Below are 20,908 nucleotides of genomic sequence, written 5' to 3' on the forward strand. Positions count from 1 at the left end.
ATCAAGTAATGGCACTGGATTCGCCACTGACACCAGGTGAACTCCAGGAAGCCCTGATAAGTATGCCCACTAATAAGGCTCCAGACAGATTTCCTGCAGAAATCTGGACAATTCTTGTACCTGTATTCCACAGAATGTTGCAGGAAATCAAGGAAAATGGCAGACTACTGCCAAATATGAATTCTGCCAATATTAGTCTCCTGCTTAAACCAGGCAAAGACCCTGTATTTACCTCAAGCTATAGTACAATATCCCTTATTAATGTAGGCTTCAAAATAATCTGCAAAGCTGTCTCAAAGAGATTAGAGAAGATATTAATAAACTCTTTTTCGAGAGTTTCAGATTATTCAATAAACAGGTTTTTGCTTTGGCTCTTGACGGAGGCGGCCGCATCTTTCTCCCTCTCCCTCACCTTGTCTTTCCTGCTTGACTTCTCATGTCCTTGTCTAGTCTGGTCTAACTCTAACCCTCAGAGTCTCTTAGTCTTGTTCTCTAAAACCTAAAGAAAATGGATTTGATCAACTGGTCCCTCAACGCAATTGATACTCTCTTCTTCAGATTCTTCTTCTTCTGATTGTCCTGCAGAGAAATTTCCGGCCAGATAAACAATAGATCCCCCCCCCCCCAGAGTGTCCAGAGCCAGGTTTTCGGCTGCAGGACCGGATGGCCGTTGTCTACATTGGATCACTCTCCTACCCCACCCCGGATGAAAGAGGTAAACCTAAGGATGTAACCAAAGCGGCGTGCCACTTGTGCAGACATATAGTGCAAACAAAGGACTCAAACACTGCAACATTTAAGACATAACTTAAATGTTGCAGTAAACAATGCCATCAAGAAAGAAAAGACAAACACTGACAGAGCGTTTGGCTCCATTAATGCATCATTTGCATACAGCGGGCAGAGACGATGGGAGTCCACAAGGAACAAAAGGAACTCGAACTGCTGCAACATTGGAAAAAGAGTTTTTCCTTCAGACAGGAGCCGCCATTCGTTACCCAACTTGACGTGGCAGGACATGTGTGTTTTGGAGGCTGTGAACGCAGCACTGAGGCCCATCACTGATTTTACTGACATTTTATCCACAGAAAATGATGTGACTGTTTCTTCCATCGTGCCCATGCTTCACCATCTGAGAGATTCAGCTCTCAAAGTGGAGGCAGGTGATGCAAAAATGACAAGAGTCATAAAAGAAGAGATTTTGGTACAATTGGATATAAAATATGACAATAAAATAGCCTGCGCTTGCTGCAGACTGCAACTTTGCTTGACCCTCGCTACAAAGGAACCATGTGACAGCAGCCCGGCTTGACTTTATCCAAAGTAAACTGCAGGCTGAGATGGTGGATTTCTGGAAAGTGCACATTAAGGTGAAAAATGAAGGAGGAGGAGAAAGTGTAACACAGCCACCAAAGAGGAAGCCTCATTCTTTGGGCAGCCTTTTGGGGAGAGGGAGGCCTCCAACCTGCTGCACACTGGAGGAGAAGGTGCAGATAGAAATGGAGTTAGCTCAGCGAGGGGGTCAATGATGTCACACATGGCACGGAAATATCTGTATACCAGCCACAACCTTCAGAACGCGTCTTCAGTGTTGTTAACAATATTAGCAGCGGTGCGCTGCTAATATTGTTAACAACACTGCTAACTCCTGATCAAGTAAACATGCTCGTTTTCCTGTCAAAGAATTGATAAGTTTTGTTTTACTTTTGTTGGTTTCAGTATTAATACAGCTTACTTTGTGGATTATTCATTTATTTATTTCAGATGCACCAAATCGCACAAAAGATTTAACATTACACAGGAGGGTTTTTATGTTTGCTGAAAGAAACATTTAGATTGTTAACTTTTGTTTAAATGTGTATCTGTTGTTTGGTCGACTGTGTCAGACAGAGAAACGCTGGAACAGCCTGTAAACACGGTTGTAGTGGGAAAAGAAGCCAGTTTCTCTTTGTCTCCCTCCCACCATTGTGGTTTTTATTGAAATCAAATGTTTTTGTTTTTATTTTTCTGAACGAGCTGCTGCCTTTCTTTCTGTTCTGTGTTTGAGTAAATGAATCTTTGCATTTCGGCCGTTAAAACAGCGCTGTTATTGTTTTCTGTTGACTTCTTCTCTCAGCTTCAACCAGCATTATTAGGAAACTTACTCATGGGAAATCAATCAATCAATAAGTCGCTCTTGTAAAAACGATCAGTGAAAGGCTCCGCCCTCACTGCTGTCTGTACTACACACATGTTTAAGCACACACACATGATCGGTGTGTGCGATCGAACCAGCTGAAAGTGCAGGATCCGTGCAGGTCCCGGGGACGAGCTTCGTCACATGAACGAGCTTGAGTACAGAATAATGTGCCTAACGTGAACATGAGCGGCTATAAAAACAGTCTGGAGCCACATCCGTGTGTGTGTCCGTACGTGTGTGAGTTCAGAGCGGGTTCTTACCGTGTAAGAGCAGCACGATCATCAACATCTTGACCATAAAAAGTTACAGCTGATCCTCACCGAACCACCGACAGCTCTCAGACAGATCCGTCACTCTGCAGATGATGGCGCACAAAGAAAACTGAGGCCGTCTCTCAATACTCCGCTAGTCCGGACTTAGTAAGCTCACAGGCGAGACTTGCCGAGCAACGCAGCGATCGTTATACAGTTGAACAGCAGTGTACTTGATGACATCACAGCTCCATCCCCTCTTCATTTAACTGTCATTAATATTTCTAATGGAAATTACACATGGTATGAAAAAAATGGCACATGATGTTGGAGATTTCTTTAAGGAAAAAAAAGATAATTCAAAAATATCTTAACCACTTTGGGAAAATTCACTTTTACATGTGATCTGTTACATAATGTCTAATAAGCTTCATACAGTTAAGCACAGTCACTACATGACAGAAACACAAGCTTCATCTCTCTGTTAATAAACATAATACACATGTATGTGTGAATAGAAACAAACAGGTGAGATGTTAGAAAGCTTTTATTTTAGTAAACACTCAGACCTGCAACAGACAGCTGCTGGGGTTTGGGAGACAACTGAACTAATGTTTCAAATAGAATAGAATAGAATAGAATATGTTATAGCTTTAGAAGCTGAAAAGACAGAATCGAGTGGACGTACTTGTTTACCAGAGAAAGAAAGATAGAAAGATTTGGCTCATGCGAGGGTTTTATTTAATGGATTAAAATTATCTACAAACTTACGGAAGCTTGTGTTATAACTAATGGTGTCCAATCATCAGCCTCCCCACTGTGAAGAGGAACGAGGCAGGGCTGTCCTCTGTCCCCTCTCCTCTTTGCATTAGCACTTGGACCTCTAGCTGAGGCCATTCGCCAAGATGTGCATGATATAAGAGTGTGTCACGCTGACCTAGTAGGTGTGGCTGTTGCTCTTCTCTTCCTCCTCCTGCACTACCTGCTCTGCGCTGCTGCTGATTAGACCTGATGCGTGCTGCTCCGCCAGGTGAGCTGAATTAGTGCAATCAAGGGCGGGCGTGCCTAGTAAGCCTTAAAATGCATGCAGCAGTCATTTGACCGGAGAGCGACATACAGAGGACAGCAAACAAGGCAATCCACTTGCCACTGTGAGGAAGACTTTGGACTAGACGGGCTATCGGTGAGCTCTTGGTCTCATATTTGCTGCTTATACGTTTGGGACCTATGGAAGCTCAATTGTGGAAATGTATTTATTAGTGATGGGTAGACGAGGCCTCGTGAAGCGTTTCAGCACATTCCCCAAACTGTGTCGACACAGTGTTGCTGTTTCGCTCCATACTGACACCTGCTGGACCTTAGATATCATTGCAGGCAACTTACTTGAGACTCACAACAGACACTGATTCAATGACCTAGTCATACGTGTATACACTGTAAGGTATTGTACTTTCCATGGAATCATTTTATATCTTTTACATTTCAAATATTATAGACATATTTAAACTATATTGTGAATGACATTAAGTGAAAATTAAAATGAAAGTATTGTGAATGTAATATTACCCTTTTAAATGTAATTGACTCAGAGTTTATTATAAATTTCTATCCAGAAAAATAAGTTTATCCAATGTTTTTGCATTCAGTCTATTGCGTTTATTTGACACCATTTAACCAGCTTTAGAAAACACATGCTCACAGGGCACAGATGAAGCTGGGGTACACAAAAACTGTTAAGCCAGGTGGGAAAGGTTCTGATAAAATGTCTTCCTATTCCCCCAGTACGTTAAAGGATCCTCTGATCTTGGAATGTTTCTCTACGACACTCTCCACAATACTAAGGGGTTGACAGTCCTTTATAATAAAATTCAGGACTGCCTGGTCCACAACAGTCTTCCTAGATGCTTGATTTCAAAATAATAAAACACTTATTAATAAAAGAAAAAATGATGATAAAGCTGTTCAGTGTCAATATAGGCCTACCAGTGTTCATTCTCGGTGTGTTTGTCTCCTCATTTTCATGTTTGGCTCTGTAATGCCTCTGTAACACTGAGGAGGTGCTTTTGTTTGTGTAAGAAGCTCCGCAGAACAGATGAAACATTTAACCTGCATAAAATGAAATAAACAATTTACACTGCAAGTCACATTGCTGTTTTTCCTATTCTGATAGATTACACCGAAACAAAGACAAACTATTACCTTATTTGCAGTTAAAAGATCAAAATGATCCCACACAGCAGAAACATTTCTTTTTCTTTCGGGCTCAATTTTGTTATGGAGAGATGTGTATTTTTTTTTTTTTTACCTTTGTGAGAGTAATTTTGGCTTTTTTGGTGGCGACTCGTTCCATTGGCAGATGCGGATGCGGTACCTTTTAAACACAGTTTGGCGCGTTGGCAATGAGCGATACAGCAGCTGTATCGATCACGTGACTTTTTCTTAAAGCGACGCACGCACCGATACAGGCATCGCTCTGTGAGTTTGATACATGCGTCGGTGCGTCAGTGTTGCTGGACCCATCACTAGTATTTATGCTTTGGGAAATAGTTACTGCATTTAAGTTTAAAGCATTATATTGATATTAAAAGGAATGTTTAAGTTTGAATAAATTGTTTATGTAGATAGATAGTGTTTCCCACATTTATGTTAATTAATACTAAAAATAGCTACCCCAAATCTGTGGTTAAATCTTAAAACTAGTGTAAATATGTTTGGTTTGATTTAAGGTGAACAATTCTGTGTAAAAGAAAATCCTTGGTTAAAGTCTCTATTAAAATATTTGCAGACTTTAAAATGTATACTTTGAAAATGTAATTGTTTATAAAAAGTATAAAATGCAAGGTAGACGCATTTTGTGTATTTAAGTACCACAGTTTATTTTGTCTTCATTGTTTGAATTTACTTAGCTCTGTGATTAAAAACCAATGAATGTAAAACTAAAACTGGGTTAAATGATAGTTTAGCTAAAGCTAAATACTTTTGTTTATGTTAAATGGCTTCACTGAAGTGTATATATTTTTGTTATGTATTCTGTATAATGCATTTAATTTATCTGAATGATTAACGAAATGTTCTTTATTTTGTTGTGTTTAAAGGTTTTTCACCTATTTACCTACTACCTATCTATCTAGCAAAACAGCTACCTACCTGAATGAAGCTGAAACTTGTCAAAAATAAATGGAGTGAAATCCAAAGTCGGGTCTTTTCAAGTGTAGGCTCCTCACAGACACAGAACACTTGACAGAGTGGGTGGAACAAATCATAACATAGCTGAAGATATTTTGTTGTTCTTAGAAAGCAGAAGCACGAGTATCAGCTGTTATGTCCATTATATGTGAGCTCAGCTCATTCTCTGCTCACACAATTAATTTGGGCCAGTTAGAGGTTTTGCTGCTGGGTGACCAGGTCAGCTCTGCCAGATATTTGTAATCCCTTTCAGTGGTCCTTCATCAGCTTCACGTACTTTGGGCTAAAAATTCCACCAGATCTTAGTAACTTATGCATATTTGTGAACTGAGTTTTGTAACTTTGTAAACCAAAATATGTGAAATGTTATGTTTGTGCATCTACAGATGAGAATTTGTGTGTGTGTAAAAAAAAAAAAAAAAAAAAAAAAAAAAAAATGTACACAAGTCGTAAATATACACATTTTGTATGCTTGTAGATACTAAGCAGAAAACTACGTGTAAAACTCTGCATGTGAGACAAACTAATTTTGAGACAATTTTTCTTCCTTTCAGCTGATTGGTCAATGTCATGTTAATCACAAATGTAACAATCCAATGAGAGAACAGATTGGCTGCCGGACGGGTGCTCAGGGTGCAATTCTGTGTGTGTGTGTGTGTGTGATTGTCTTATAATCTGTATTTTGACCTGGTGTGATGGACACACGAGCAACTCAGGTGTGGAACCATCAACCTTGTTGTTAGCAGACATCCTGCTCAGCCTCCTGAGCATTAATGATAATGTACTTGAATGGGCACTGACAGCACCTGACTCATGTTCTGTTCCCCCTTTGGCTCCTAAAACGTCCTTGATGCCCTCTAAATGGACCTGGTTGTTCCTGTAAGTTGTAAAGTGGCACAGACTGCATCACAGTCACTGTGTGGCAGTTTGAACTAGCGTAGCTCCTCTAAAGGCTCTCAGCCACCACAGCTGGACTCCTGTCTCTCTCAGATGTTACACTGCCCACATTTCCTGCTTCCAAGACCTTCAAACAACACTGTGTTTATTTACTGCCACTGAGATCATAGATGTTTGTCATTTCCATACTTCATCAACAGGCTCCCAGCTGGAGGCATTGAGTGGAGTTCTTTTAGATGCGTGTCTACACCCTCTAGCTGTGGTCTACACCTCCCTGCAGTCCAACAACCTCATTTTCTTCTATTTTCTTCTATTCAGCAGCGTATTGGCTTCAGGAGCAGACTGTGAGCTGCTGTCCAGCGCGTCTTCACACCGCTATCCCCACATGGTCGACTCCATCACTGCCTGTCTGGATGCTTCCCTCTCACTGACTTTGTGTGATTGCTGCTAATATCAAACAACAGTCGGTCTTCTATAAATGATACCAATCATGGCCAAAGTGTCCCTGTACAGGTGAGAGCTGCATTAACAAGCTGTGACCTGAGTGTCCACCTCACTTTAACCTACTTCAAGTTCCTGTGTTTGTGAGGAAAGCTTCTACCTCCGTCTCCTCTCACTGAGCCCTCTCCTCCTGTGTAGGTCTGCAGTTCCTTCACACCTTCATCCAAACAGGATGGAGGCTCTTATCCCTCCTTTCTACCAATCACAGGTCAAGTCAGTCTCTTTCACTGGTTGGACTCCAGTTGGCTTTGTTTGATTTCAATACCTCATAGGTTTATATCCTCTGTGTAAGCACTGATACATGAGGAAAACCTAGCAGTCTGTCGCCCTCTGCTGTTCTCCCAGTGGTGTCATAGGCCACCATATTGCCTCAGCTGATGCAGTCCTGTGTAGCTGCAGTGAAGACCTCCATGCTGGTGGTCCAGGGGTCTCAAGACACAGTGGACGTGGCTCTACAGGTCCAAAAGGACTGCTGCAGGCTGCAGGACACACTGGGCGACCTTTTGGGTTGCTACATGCAACCAGGTGTAGATTTCAGTGGGAGGGGGGAACAGGGAGCAGTTCTAGCTTTGACCACACCCACTGTGGTGTCCATGTGACCCTGCTTCCCCTCCACAATGTGACATGTGTTCCCTGTCATATTATCAGGATTTGTTTGTAACTAATGATCCAGTTGATGAACTAATCAAACCTCGTTTCCAACGATCTGTGAAAGAGTTCAGCTGTGATGCAGCAGCTGAAGCCTTAATAGGAACTTTGTTCTTTCTTTCAGTCACATAAAGAAACAGTAACATGAAGACGTTTGTTATTCTATAACACTCATACATTCACACTGTAATGTTTATCCATATACAAAGGTAAACTTAAGAAGTATAGATTTATTTTTCAGTCAAATCCTTATTTAGCTGCTGTGCTTCCTCGGTGCTTCATGCACTCACAGTCCACTGTGGTGGACTCACTCGAGTCTAAATGCTTCATTGTTTCAATGGTAGATGGACAACACTAACGTGACACTGTCACAGTGGGTACCTCCCACTACAGCTGGTCGCTTGGTGAATCTGTTTGTAAGAAGCTGACCAACAGTGTTTGTTTCTTTTCAATAAATGTGTTTTTGGTTGTTTCAGATATGAAACAACTCTTTAAGTTACACATTTCCATCTAACCTATCAGTTCATTCCACTCTTAAGCTTTCAGATGATCCGTCTTCTCGTACTGTTGAGTGACATAAGGAGGAACTGCATCAAGTATGAAAGTGTCATCATGCTATAGCTATCGTTTAACCTGTGCTCTGACCTTAGCTGTGACCTTCCTACTAGCAGGACAGCTGTGAACATATTTTACATCCAAATATTTTACAGGTGCATTTTTCATTTCAAGCACTAAATTGAATAGAAGCTGGTAACTTTGCACTTGTGCTGTTGCTGCTGTATATTGTTCAAACCTCCCACATGAAACCAGCACCAGTCTGAATTTTCTGGCTGATGTCACAACATCCCAGCTTGACAGACAACAGCTGTTCTGTGAACCTGCTTTGGTTTCCATTATCATGTTTGGTCCATATAGACCTGTGAGTAAAAGCTAATGCTACTACTGTACTGATTGTTGAACAGGAAGGTAAATGTTGGCCCTGCAGGCCTCCAGTGGACAAAACAGGATCTGACGCACTCGCTCATGGCCTCGTTAAGGTTGCATCACTGGGTGCAGATAACATGTTCAACATCTACTTCTTTGCACCACCTTTCTTTCTAGATTTTCACAAACATTAGCCCCAGCTCTCCATGGTTAACCTTATTTGCTCTCAGTAACAACCTTTCCTCATCACAGACAACCAGCACACTTCTTAATGAGGAGCAGCTGTGCAGGACCTGGAACCAAAAGGCTACCTACTGATTTTAAAATACACAATAAATATTCCATAAATAATTCAACTATTCCATGCAAATGTTCTTTATGTGCAAATCTATGCTCAGGGTGCAATGCTCAATAAAGTGCCAGATAAGGTGCTTTTAATAAAGTGCAATATTATTAATATCACTGTGTGCAGATCTGCTAGCCCTGCAATAATAGAGCATCCTGAAGTTGAATATCCACTAGCCTGGGTTCAAGATTTGCTGCACTGGGAACCTGAAGCATATGATTGCAGAGAGACTGAGCACTGCTCGGCAGAGCGCTGATCTTTAGCCTGCTGTCGGTTCATCAGTCGGTGTAGCTGATTCAGGTTGATATTCAACTTTATAATCATCAAAGTAAGCTGGGAGATAGCTCCAATATAACTGAGTGAACAGCAGGCAAGTAGTACAGCAACTGGCATACTCGGTGAGGATATGGGGGGGTGTATGTGTGGTTCTAAATAACAGGAAACAGGAAGAATAACTATTATTACATGACAAATATGACAATCATTACTGTTCAACATCATACACCGTTAATCAATTACACCATAAATAATCAACTGAATGCTCTGGCTGAATGAAATCTCACAGTGCCATTTTAAACAGGCAGAAAGCAGGAATATCTGCATATCCCAAGCAACAGAAAAGGCCTAATATCTCAATATTAATGAAAGTCAACAATTAGGCGGTCATTAGAGCCCTCTAGTGGTCAAATAACCTAACTACTTTACCCAAGTCTGCCCCACGTCAAAGGCTGCGGTGGAAAGTCACATGCTTCTACCAATATCAGTCAAACCTCCCAACATACTCCATATCAGGTACATGTTCTATTATGTGATACTCTAACGCAGTGGTTCCCAAACTTTTTTTGCTGGGCCCCCCTTGTTTTACAAGAAAAATGTTCGCGCCCACCCCCCACCCCCGCGCGTGCACGCACACGCACAAACACATCCTCCAACCACACACACCCATATTTTGCTCCATTTCACACCTCAAACATTTATTAAACAATTAAGCAAATACAAATAATCTGCAATAAATTACAGGTAGTAAGAAAATAAACTACCAACTCTTTTACGCTCCGTCCGCACCTACACAGGTATTTTTGAACACGCAGCTGTTTCGGCCACATGTAAACGGCGTATTGAATCACCGAGAACGGAGATTTTTTAAAACTCCCTTTTTTTGCGTTTATGTGTGGACAAGGAATACAGAGTTTGTCACGCAATGTCAAAGGTATGTGCCGTTTTTCATATCACGCTGTGCGCCACATTATTGTTTACATGGGATAAATTGCAGAATGGCAGATAGAGACGAAATACTGTTAATCTGACTCTGCAGGTTTTACACGCTTATATATACAGGCAGTTACTGTCCCTGCATTTAGAAAGGCAGAGGCATCACGGTGTAATTATTTTACATGTAGTTGTTTTTTTCCTGTGTAATAATGTTCAACATTGCTATCAATACATTTTTCAAAAAATCCCTCTGCAAAATGGGTTCAAAAACATAAACAACTGTGGGATACTGTTTGTCCGTGATTTGGACAGCCCAGCGCTGCTCCAGACACAGGGAAACCAATTCTGCAGGGAGACCTACCTCAGCACTTGTGCAGGTGAAGCCGAAGGGAAGATATGCTTCACCATATTTTCTAGTCTTTGGCTTAGAATGAAGTTGGTTTGGAAACATATTCAGCTATGCTTCATCTCCTGCTTTGCGTTTGTGTGCCGCGCCCCCCCTGCAATAGCTCTGCGCCCCCCCTAGGGGGCGGGCCCCACTCTTTGGGAACGTCTGCTCTAACGTAAAACCCCTGAAGGATGTAAATAATATGTCCAAGTATAGATCTGTCTCCTCCCAGTTAGCCTGAGTGGAGATGTGCACTTTAGCAAAAATACCACAGCTTTCTAACAACTTCCCGAAGTTAACAGTAGACTTATATCCATCCTATTCCATAAATTTGGGAATTGAATCTTAGAGCTAGAGAGGTTCTGACCCATGTTTGCACCGGTGTGCACACAGCTGGCAATCCCTCGCACTCATACAAATTGGGCTAAGTGCTCATCGGACTCGTAGTACGGCTGGACAGTCATAAAAGCATGTGACATCATCACCAGCAAACAGTGAGAACAAGGTGAAAACTTATTGATGTTTAAGGAAATTATCACTATTTCTGTAGCAGGAGGGCTCTGTATGTGTTGTAGATGTTGCAGGTGTAGACTCCACTGTCAGGGTCAGACTGAGGTCTTTACACTGTACAGCATGCACCACATGTACAGTGCAGCGAGGAATGCCCAGACCTCTACATCAGAGAGACCAAGCAGCCACTTCACAAGCGCATGGCACAACATAGAGGAGCCACCTCCACAGGACAAGACTCAGCAGTCCATCTGCATCTAAAGGTCAAAGGTCACTCTTTCGAGGATGTCAATGTTCACATTTTGGACAGAGAGGACAGATGGTTTGAAAGAGGAATGAAAGAAGCCATTTACGTCCACTGTGAGCGACCATCTTTGAACAGAGGCGGTGGTTTACGACACCAACTGTCTGCCATCTATAATCCAGTTTTGAGATCCCTCCCCAGACTCCTTAACGCCCACTCACATCCTGGGCCATCTGACCTCAGGAAATCACATGATAGGGTGGGGCCAGGTTTCACAATGAGCTCACCCGAAACCCTGACTGATTGGGACCCACACCTGCTTTCACACCTTGGCTCATGTGATTAGAGGATCACCAGGGGGTCCTTTGTCCCCCTTTTGGGGGGAAACTCCCACTGGGTTTAAATCTGGGACTCTCCACCATTTGACCCTTAGAACTGAAGAAGCTTCTCGGATGAGAGGTGAAACGTCTTCTAGCAACTTAAAGAAGTCCAGACGCTTTTCTTTGCAAACTCCTTAAATTACGATGACCTGGATGACTGAGAACCTTCACAGACACTGAGGTCTTTAGTTGTCAGTGGATCTTCCGACCTCTGTAATCCTGGTCCTGTTTACCTGGCCGATTGTTTCCACTCTCATACACGTGGACCTTCATGTTATTGGAGTCTCTTCACTCCACTGTGACATTCTGAGGAAGGTCAGCTGTGGTCTTAAAGGGCAGCAGATCAGACCTCTGCCACTTTCATTCATTCGACGTTGTCGCTCTCGCCGTATTAGTTTAGCACTGTGGGTGTGTGTGGATGTGGGTTGGGTTTTTTTAATCATTTACCAGCTGGATTGAACAGCTATGATTTTGCTTGCTTTAAATTAGAATCGTTGAGCTTGCAGTTTTATTTCAGAATTATTCCTTGTCAAAATTGAAATCCGCGATTTCAGAAAAAGAAAAAGCATTGTGCTGATCGTTTTGAAAATAGAGTTTGATCGTTTAAATCTCAGTAATTAGAAAAGTTTAATTTTTTTTCAGTCCTAAACAATAAAAGGAAACTTAATAATAATTAGACCTGGGAGTAAGGGAGTCCTTATTCCTAGAAGAAAACAAAAACAGGTAAAACAAACATTAAGACTTATCTGGAAAAGGGATAGAAATTTTGACATAAATTAAACAATAACAATGAGAATTTTTTTAAAGATGGGATCATTGGAAAAGGAAGGCTATATATCATCTTGTCTTGGGGGGCCACTACCCAGCAGTCCAACCATATTCCAAATAGAAAAACAAGCTAGTGACGAATATGAGCATCCACACTCAGAATGGAAGAAGGAAGGAGGGAAATCAGGAGGCTCCAAAAGGAAGGAGATGGACAAAAACGAGAGAAAACCATAAATATGTGCTACTGGATGCTAAGAGGAAAAGGAAGATGAGTAAGTGTCCAAACTCCAGATTACAAGACCAAAAATTACAAACATCATCACTAAGAGGTGGACTACCACACCTGGAGCTTCTACTGTGTTTAAACTGAACTACCGACTGTTTGAGTTTGCCTGAATCTGACAGCACATTGGGGGACATCGGTCATCCAGGGAACTTGAATTCAATGATGGTGATGATGGACATCACACCTGAGGGAAGACTTGATGCAGAGAGAGAAAAACAACAAGGTGCTGGTGAACAGAGTGTGAAGGAGAAGGTATCGAGAGATTGGTCGAACATGACCACCAGGGAGGATCTAGCCAAGCAAACTCAAACGGCACAGATGTCAGGCAATGAAAGTTACAAGTAACTCGTTACTGCCCATCTCTGGTTATTACACATATTGCAAAATGTGCTTAGAAAAGTTGGCATTCTGTCTGTTAAGAGGTTACAAGCTTTATCTGGTGAGGTGAAAGGTGAGACAGAGCGCAGTCAGGCCGAGGCACGCTCACCTGCATACACAGACATTATATAGACTCATTTCTAGGTAAGAGTTAAGACATATTTTGCTTGTAACTGCATTTTGTGGCTGCATAAGCAACAGTATTTTTATAGAATGTGCTTCTGATGTTCCACAGATAAGCAAGAAGAAGAAGATCAACAGGAAGCACCTGGCGTGGAGACGAAGACGATATCTTTTTGAGTGTGTCAAAGGTTGTAAACAGAAGAGCTGTGGTTACGGTAACCTATGCATGTTATGTATCTGCTTAATGCAGGAAGGGGTGTGATACCCTGACATGTAAAACATTCTAAGTCTGCTTTCTTGTGGAGATTTATGCTGAGGATTGGGACGGTGCACTCTAAAAAATGTTTTGTTGGCTCAACTTTAAAAAATTGAGGTAACAATTTCCACTCAGCGTTTTAAGTTACAAATTTTGCATATTATTAAGTAAATCCAGCAAGTAATTTGTAGGTTTGGCTAACTCAACTGGTTCAACAAACCAACATGATTTACTTTGACTTCTAAAAGCATAATTAAGTTTAAGCAACCTAATATTAATTTAGAATTGCTGGTAATACTGAGTTGACAAATTACATTAGTTGAGTTAATCTAACTTACTTTTTTACATATATCCTACTCACAATTATCCATGCAAACATAGCCATTTAAATTATTCCAACTGATAAAACAGTTTATTGCATAACATTTTTGAAGTAATACACTTCTGTGTCATGCAACATAAATCAAACATTACAGCAGGCCTTTAATTATGAATGAGTGGGAAAAAACAAAAATGTATTTCAGTACAATTCCTCCACAAACAACCTCAGTAACAAAAGAAAATGTAGCATGTTTATTACCTGGACAAGGTGTGTTGAATCAGAAGCTAAAACATACCAATTCACTTCGTTCTTCTTACTCCACAATGGTTTCTACAACTTCTGATTAACTGAACACACCAGCCAATCAACAGTGTTTAGTTATTAATAGAAACAAGCAGAGCATTGGGGCCTGATGACCGATTTTGAGAACCACTATAAAGATTTGTAAAGGTATATTAAATATAGTGGCAAATATTGTGAATAGTGATGGGTCCTGCAAAACTGACGCACCGACACATGTATCAAGCTCACCTAGGGATGCCTGTATCGGTGCGTGCGTCACTTTAAGAAAAGGTCACGTGATCGATACAGCTGCTGTATCGCTCATTGCCAACGCGCCAAACTGTGTTTAAAAGGTACCGCATCCGCATCTGCAAACGGAATGAATCACCACCAACCCCCCCCCCCCCCACACACACACACACACAAATTACTCAGGCAAAGAAAAAAAAAAATACACATAAGAAAATGGAGCCCGAAAGAAAAAGAAACATTTCTGCTGTTTGGGATCATTTTGATCTTTTAACTGCAAATAAGGTAACTGTTTGTTTCAGTGTAATCTATCAGAATAGGAAAAACAGCAATGTGACTTGCAGTGTAAATTATTTATTTCATTTTATGCAGGACAAATGTTGCATCTGTTCTGCGGAGCTTTCTTACAAACAAAAGCACCTCCTCAGTGTTACAGAGGCATTACAGAGCCAAACATGAAAATGAGGAGGCAAACACACTGAGAATGAGCACAGGTCGGCCTATACTGACACTGACAGCTTTATCATCATTTTTTTTTTATTAGTATGTGTTTTATTTTTCAAATCAAGCATCTAGGAAGACTGTTCTGGACCAGGCAGTCCTGAATTTTATTATAAAGGGCTGCCAACCCCTTAGTATTGTGGAGAGTGTCAGAGAGAAAAATACCAAGATCAGAGAATCCTTTAATGTACTGGGGGAATAGCAAGACATCTTATCAGAACCTTTTCCACCTGACTTTACAGCTTTTGTGTACCCCAGCTTCATCTGTGCCTGTGAGTTTTCCAAAGCTGGGGAAAAGGTGTAAAAAAAAAAAAAAAAAAAAAAAAAAAAAAAGCAATAGACTGAATGCAAAAGGATTGGATAAACTTATTTTTCTGAATAGAAATTTATAATAAACTGAGTCAAATGGGTAATATTACATTCACAATACTTTCATTTTAATTTTTACTTAATGTCATTCACACTATATTTTAAAGATGTAAATGGCCTGTATTTGTATAGCACTTTACTAGTCCCTAAGGACCCCAAAGCACATCCAGTCATCCACCCATTCACACACTGGTGATGTCTACAATACTTGCAATATAAAAGATATAAAATGATTCCATAGAAAGTACAATACCGTACAGTGTATAAGTATGACTAGGTCATTGAATTGTTGTGAAATGTTGTGAGTCTCAAGGAAGTTGCCTGCAATGATATTTAAGGTCCAGCAGGTGTCAGTATGGAGCAAAACAGCAAAACTGTGTCGACACAGTGTCGATACAGTTTGGGGAATGTGCTGAAACGCTTCACGAGGCCTCATCTACCCATCACTAATTGTGAAGTAGTCAGACACAAAAGTCAAGGAAGGTGGTGGGGAAGCAGACTAGGCAGGCATTTCACATTTCCAAGGTGAGCAATTTATTTACAGTGAACTTAATATAATATAACTTTACAAAACTTCCCCCCAAATCAATTCCGTTAACAAAACTCAACATAACATGGCTCTGGTGACACAGCTCACCTCTCCTCCCTCTTACATCTGGTAGAGACTGGCTTTAAATAGGGCCATCAATTTCCCTCCAATTGCCCAGCCAGTACCACTCACTCAAATGAGGGATGTAAAACTCTACACAAATGATTTAAAAACACAAAACCTCTACACACTTCTAATATGCACATTTACACAACTAAATGGCAATATTAACAAAAGGAAAAACATTCAACAAATTTCTTTAAACCTTAACACAAACAAAATGAAGCATCTCTGTGGAAAAAGAAACCCCTCCACTTAGTTTGACCTGCTGATGTCATGTGTGACATCATCAGGATTTAAAAATGAGGAAATGCCAGGCGGGCGTTTCCCCACACCTGACCCTCATGAAAACTGAAAAGACAAACAAAGTAAGTATGAACAAATGACTTAATCTGTAACATAATAAAATATAAAGAAACATAACTAAGTATTTGTCTTAATTTGCAGAATGTTTGATTTGCCGGCAACAGAACGCTTACACAAACAAACCCGGGATAGTGAGTGAAGCAATGTTACTTGACAAATAGCAAATCATAGCAAATACATAGAAACAGAATAATGTGTACAATGTGCAAAATAAAGTAAACACATATGGGACAAATGGAGAGCTTTACAACTGCTCCACTTTGTCACAAATATATATATAAAGTCTTCCAAATAACAATAATTTTAAATCACACCCTTCTAAAATACCTCAATACCTGCAAACAAACGTTGCAACGTAAGGCAATTTGTTTTTGCAAATCTGCTTATTATTAAACATTAACTTTAACCTACCAACTTGGTAAATATTACAGAATCAAGAAAATTACAAAACATTTTAATATTTAACAACGCAACAATTCAAAGGTAAGGTGGTACGTATTATGAACTCTCAAAACTACACTTGTCTAAGACTGCATAAAAAACACAAGAAGCAGCACATCTGAATATTGCAGCCTAAATTACATTTGTTGTATGACAGAAGTTTGTACTTAAGAGACATTACCCGTGGGCTGGCTTTAAGCCCATCAAGTTCCAGAAACACCTTATGGAATACCTCTAAAGTGTTCTTTACTTGTTTGGGGTAGCTCAGATTGAGAGCGTATATAAGTCCCATCATTAAGGCACATGCTCTGGGCACATCAAGGTCTTCCAGGACAGCTGTTCCTTCAATCACAATTTTAGCGACGGCTGGAAGAGACACTGCTGCACGTCTGGTGACTACGATCTTTACCACTTCTTCTGGGAACTGTTCTTCATCATCCTGCCAAGTAGGTTAAAAAGAAACATGTCGTTTTTTTATGTGCCATTTAAAAATATAACACAAAACAATGTGAGATTTACCTACCAGCTGTTCTCTGAGGAGATCCTATTCGTTCTCTTTCAGATACACCATCAGGCAACGGATTGCGACCTCTCTTCTTGTTTCCACCGAACTCTGGAGAATAAAAAAAGTTTACTAGGCGAAAAGTCAAACATATTACATTTATAGGACTAGCATTTTGCTAATTATTGATTTAATTTTTGTTTTTAACAAATAAACAATTTAATTTTGATAACTTGAATTTAATCTGTTACATACTGCCCTGCTTTCAGTGCACCCTTTGCTAGCAGTAGGATAAGGTGAGTGAAAGTAAATGTAACCTAGATTTGGAGACTATTTCAAACAGCTTTTGTTGAGTTCTAAGGATTCAACTATAGTAGTTATATGTGAGATATGTGATGCAGAACTGGAAAAAGCCACCTGTGGACAAGTCTTGTAATGATGTGATTAAAACATTAAAAGCTCCTATCTACCCTCTTTAATGTATTTGTGTTACTTGTCTTCCTCATAAACGTTTATTGTGCAGTTGATGAAGATACTTGTAACACTCCAAATTATTACCTCAGGTTTTTCTCTTCACATTATTTGCAATTAGGGCTGCCACAAACGATTATTTTGATAGTCGACTAGTCACCGATTATTTTTGCGATTAGTCGACTAATCAGATCATGCATCGATTGGACGTAAAACTTACAGCTTGAAAATATGTTAAACGTTTATTTTGTGACCCAGAAAGAATAATAATAGTAATATTAAAACTAACTAGCTGCCGCCATTGTTGACAACTGCGCTGGGCCGCACTATGAATTCTGGGACACAGCTTCTTCTTCTTCGGGGTTTAACGGCAGCTGGCATCCTTTACATGCACTGCTGCCATCTTCTGTTTCAGTCCGTTATTACACTTTTAAATCCTACTACTTATTCCTGCATCTTTTGTGATCTTACAAAGCTTCAAACGACGCGTCGACTATTAAATCAGTCGTCGACGATTTTGATAGTCGACGTAATCGTGACTAGTCGACTAATCGTGGCAGCTCTATTTGCAATATGACCCATACTTACCTTAATGTATTGTCAAGTTACGTGTAACATGGAGAGCACCTATTTAAATTTACCCACCTCAGTTTGCAATTATGTGACCAAAAGTTACATTAATGTCTTTTCATCTCACTTATGAGGTGCAAAATACTTATGCATCTGAGTTTTATTTTTTCTCTTCAATCTGAGTTACCAACTTACAAATACATCACTATATTCTTGACTCTTACAACAAAGAAAACAGACAAACCTATTTTGAGTGATGTTTTCTTTAGCAAATTTTTACTCTGTCCACCTCTGATGTTCACTTTTTCACTCTTCAGTAAAAGATAGCCACAATGCTCCTGAGATAATGAATTACATAATTAACTTTTAAGGTGTGTAAGATTATCGGTTATATTCAGTTTCTTTTTTCTTACCTCTTGCAACATGTTCCTGATGCGCTCAATCTTAATTTTTGCAGCACCGCCTTTTGAAGAGACCAGGGACATTATTCTTGTGGAATACTGGTCCAGTTTTGCCATGAATGTTGTTTCCAAGTTAACAGTGGTGATCCTTGTGAATTTTGTGAATACAGGCTACTAACCACTCCTACTACAGTGTATCATGTCATCTCAACAAGAATAAATTAAGTTGCTGGATTTCAGGCAGATCCTACATGATTTAATTACGTTAACCACAGAAACATGAAATTATTTTGTTCACATTAGAAGTTTGAATTTTGTAAATGTAACAACCACCCAATTTCTTTTCTTTTTTTCTTTTTTTTTAGTTTTGGACCAGTGGTCGTTTGTCTCACACCTCAATCACGAATCGGGACTAAAACGTGTACAGACAGACATCAGTGTCCTTGTATTTAAATATGAAACACTGTAATATACAATGACCTCACATGTGTTATTGTACTTGCTGTTGGTGGTGTCTGGTGAAGTCATCACAGTAGCATTACAAAGCTAAGTAGTGTCCATGTTCATAGCTCAGGGTCAGACACTGTGACAGTGATAATAAAGCTTTGTTGCACAGATGTAACCAGCAGCTCTTTATCTATAACCAAAGGTGGAGGTGAGCTGAACGTGAAGCAGTGCTGCTGTACACTGAACACAGCAGCTGTTGGATTTACACACATACAGCTGCTGTCCAGCTCTTCTTACAGCAAGAAGGAATTTCAATTTTTCACACCAGTCTATTAATTCATGAAAGACCGAGACAGACTTTTAATTCATTTGAAAGCCTGATGCTTAGCCTCGTCCACCCCAGCTGTAAAACTCAGAAACCAGTCTTACTTGTTATCATCTATCGTCCACCTGGGCCTTACACAGAGTTTCTCTCTGATTTCTCAGACTTTTTATCTGATTTAGTGCTCAGCTCAGATAAAATAATTATTGTGGGTGATTTTAACATCCATGTAGATGCTAAAAATGACAGCCTCAACATGGCATTTAATCTGTTATTAGACTCAATTGGCTTCTCTCAAAATGTAAAAGAACCCACCCACCACTTTAATCACACTCTAGATCTTGTTTTAACATATGGCATAGAAACTGAACATTTAACAGTGTTTCCTGAAAACCCTCTGCTGTCTGATCATTTCCTGATAACATTTACATTTACAATAATTGATTACACAGCAGTGGAGAGTAGACTTTATCAAAGTAGATGTCTTTCTGAAAGTGCTGTAACTAAGTTTAAGAATATAATCCACCCACTGTTATCATCTTCAATGCCCTGTACCAACATAGAGCAGAGCAGCTATCTGAACGCTACTCCAACAGAGGTCGATTATCTTGTTAATAATTTTACCTCCTCACTACGTACGACTCTGGATACTGTAGCTCCTGTGAAAACTAAGGCCTCAAATCAGAAGCACCTGACTCCGTGGTATAATTCTCAAACACCTAGCCTAAAGCAGATAACCCGTAAGCTGGAGAGGAAATGGCGTGTCACAAATTTAGAGGATCATCATTTAGCCTGGAGAAATAGTTTGCTGCTTTATAAGAAAGCCCTCCGCAAAGCCAGAACATCTTACTATTCGTCACTGATTGAAGAAAATAAGAACAACCCCAGGTTTCTCTTCAGCACTGTAGCCAGGCTGACAAACAGTCAGAGCTCTGTTGAGCCAACCATCCCTTTAACGTTAACTAGTAATGACTTCATGAACTTCTTCACAAATAAAATTTTTATCATTAGAGAAAAAATACCAATAATCATCCCACAGATGTAATATTGTCTACAGCTACTTTTAGTACCATTGATGTTAAGTTAGACTCTTTTTCTCCAATTGATCTTTCTGAGTTAACTTCAATAATTAATTCCTCCAAACCATCAACGTGTCTTTTAGACCCCATTCCTACAAAACTGCTCAAAGAAGTCCTGCCATTAATTAATTCTTCAATCTTAAATATGATCAACCTATCTCTAATAATCGGCTATGTACCACAGGCCTTCAAGGTGGCTGTAGTTAAACCTTTACTTAAAAAGCCATCTCTAGACCCAGCAGTCTTAGCTAATTATAGGCCAATCTCCAACCTTCCTTTCATATCAAACATCCTTGAAAGAGTAGTTGTCAAACAGCTAACAGATCATCTGCAGAGGAATGGCTTATTTGAAGAGTTTCAATCAGGTTTCAGAGCTCATCACAGAAACAGAAATGATATATGAGAATGTAGAAGTGAACAAAATGAGTCACTAACATCATCACTCAACTCTGTGTTGTTT

General features: G+C 40.0%; 1 long non-coding RNA gene across 1 annotated transcript; it reads left to right on the forward strand.

The window, feature by feature from the left end:
• Nucleotides 1-2,998: 2,998 nt before the first annotated feature.
• Nucleotides 2,999-8,920, forward strand: LOC112845473 (uncharacterized). Its single transcript, XR_003218297.1, has 3 exons — nt 2,999-3,613; nt 6,832-7,026; nt 7,153-8,920. It is a non-coding gene; the product is annotated as an uncharacterized LOC112845473 (long non-coding RNA).
• The last annotated feature ends 11,988 nt before the right edge of the window (nt 8,921-20,908 follow it).

Source organism: Oreochromis niloticus, unplaced genomic scaffold (genome assembly GCF_001858045.2).
Source record: "Oreochromis niloticus isolate F11D_XX unplaced genomic scaffold, O_niloticus_UMD_NMBU tig00007510_pilon, whole genome shotgun sequence".
In the NCBI taxonomy this organism is placed as follows: domain Eukaryota; kingdom Metazoa; phylum Chordata; class Actinopteri; order Cichliformes; family Cichlidae; genus Oreochromis; species Oreochromis niloticus.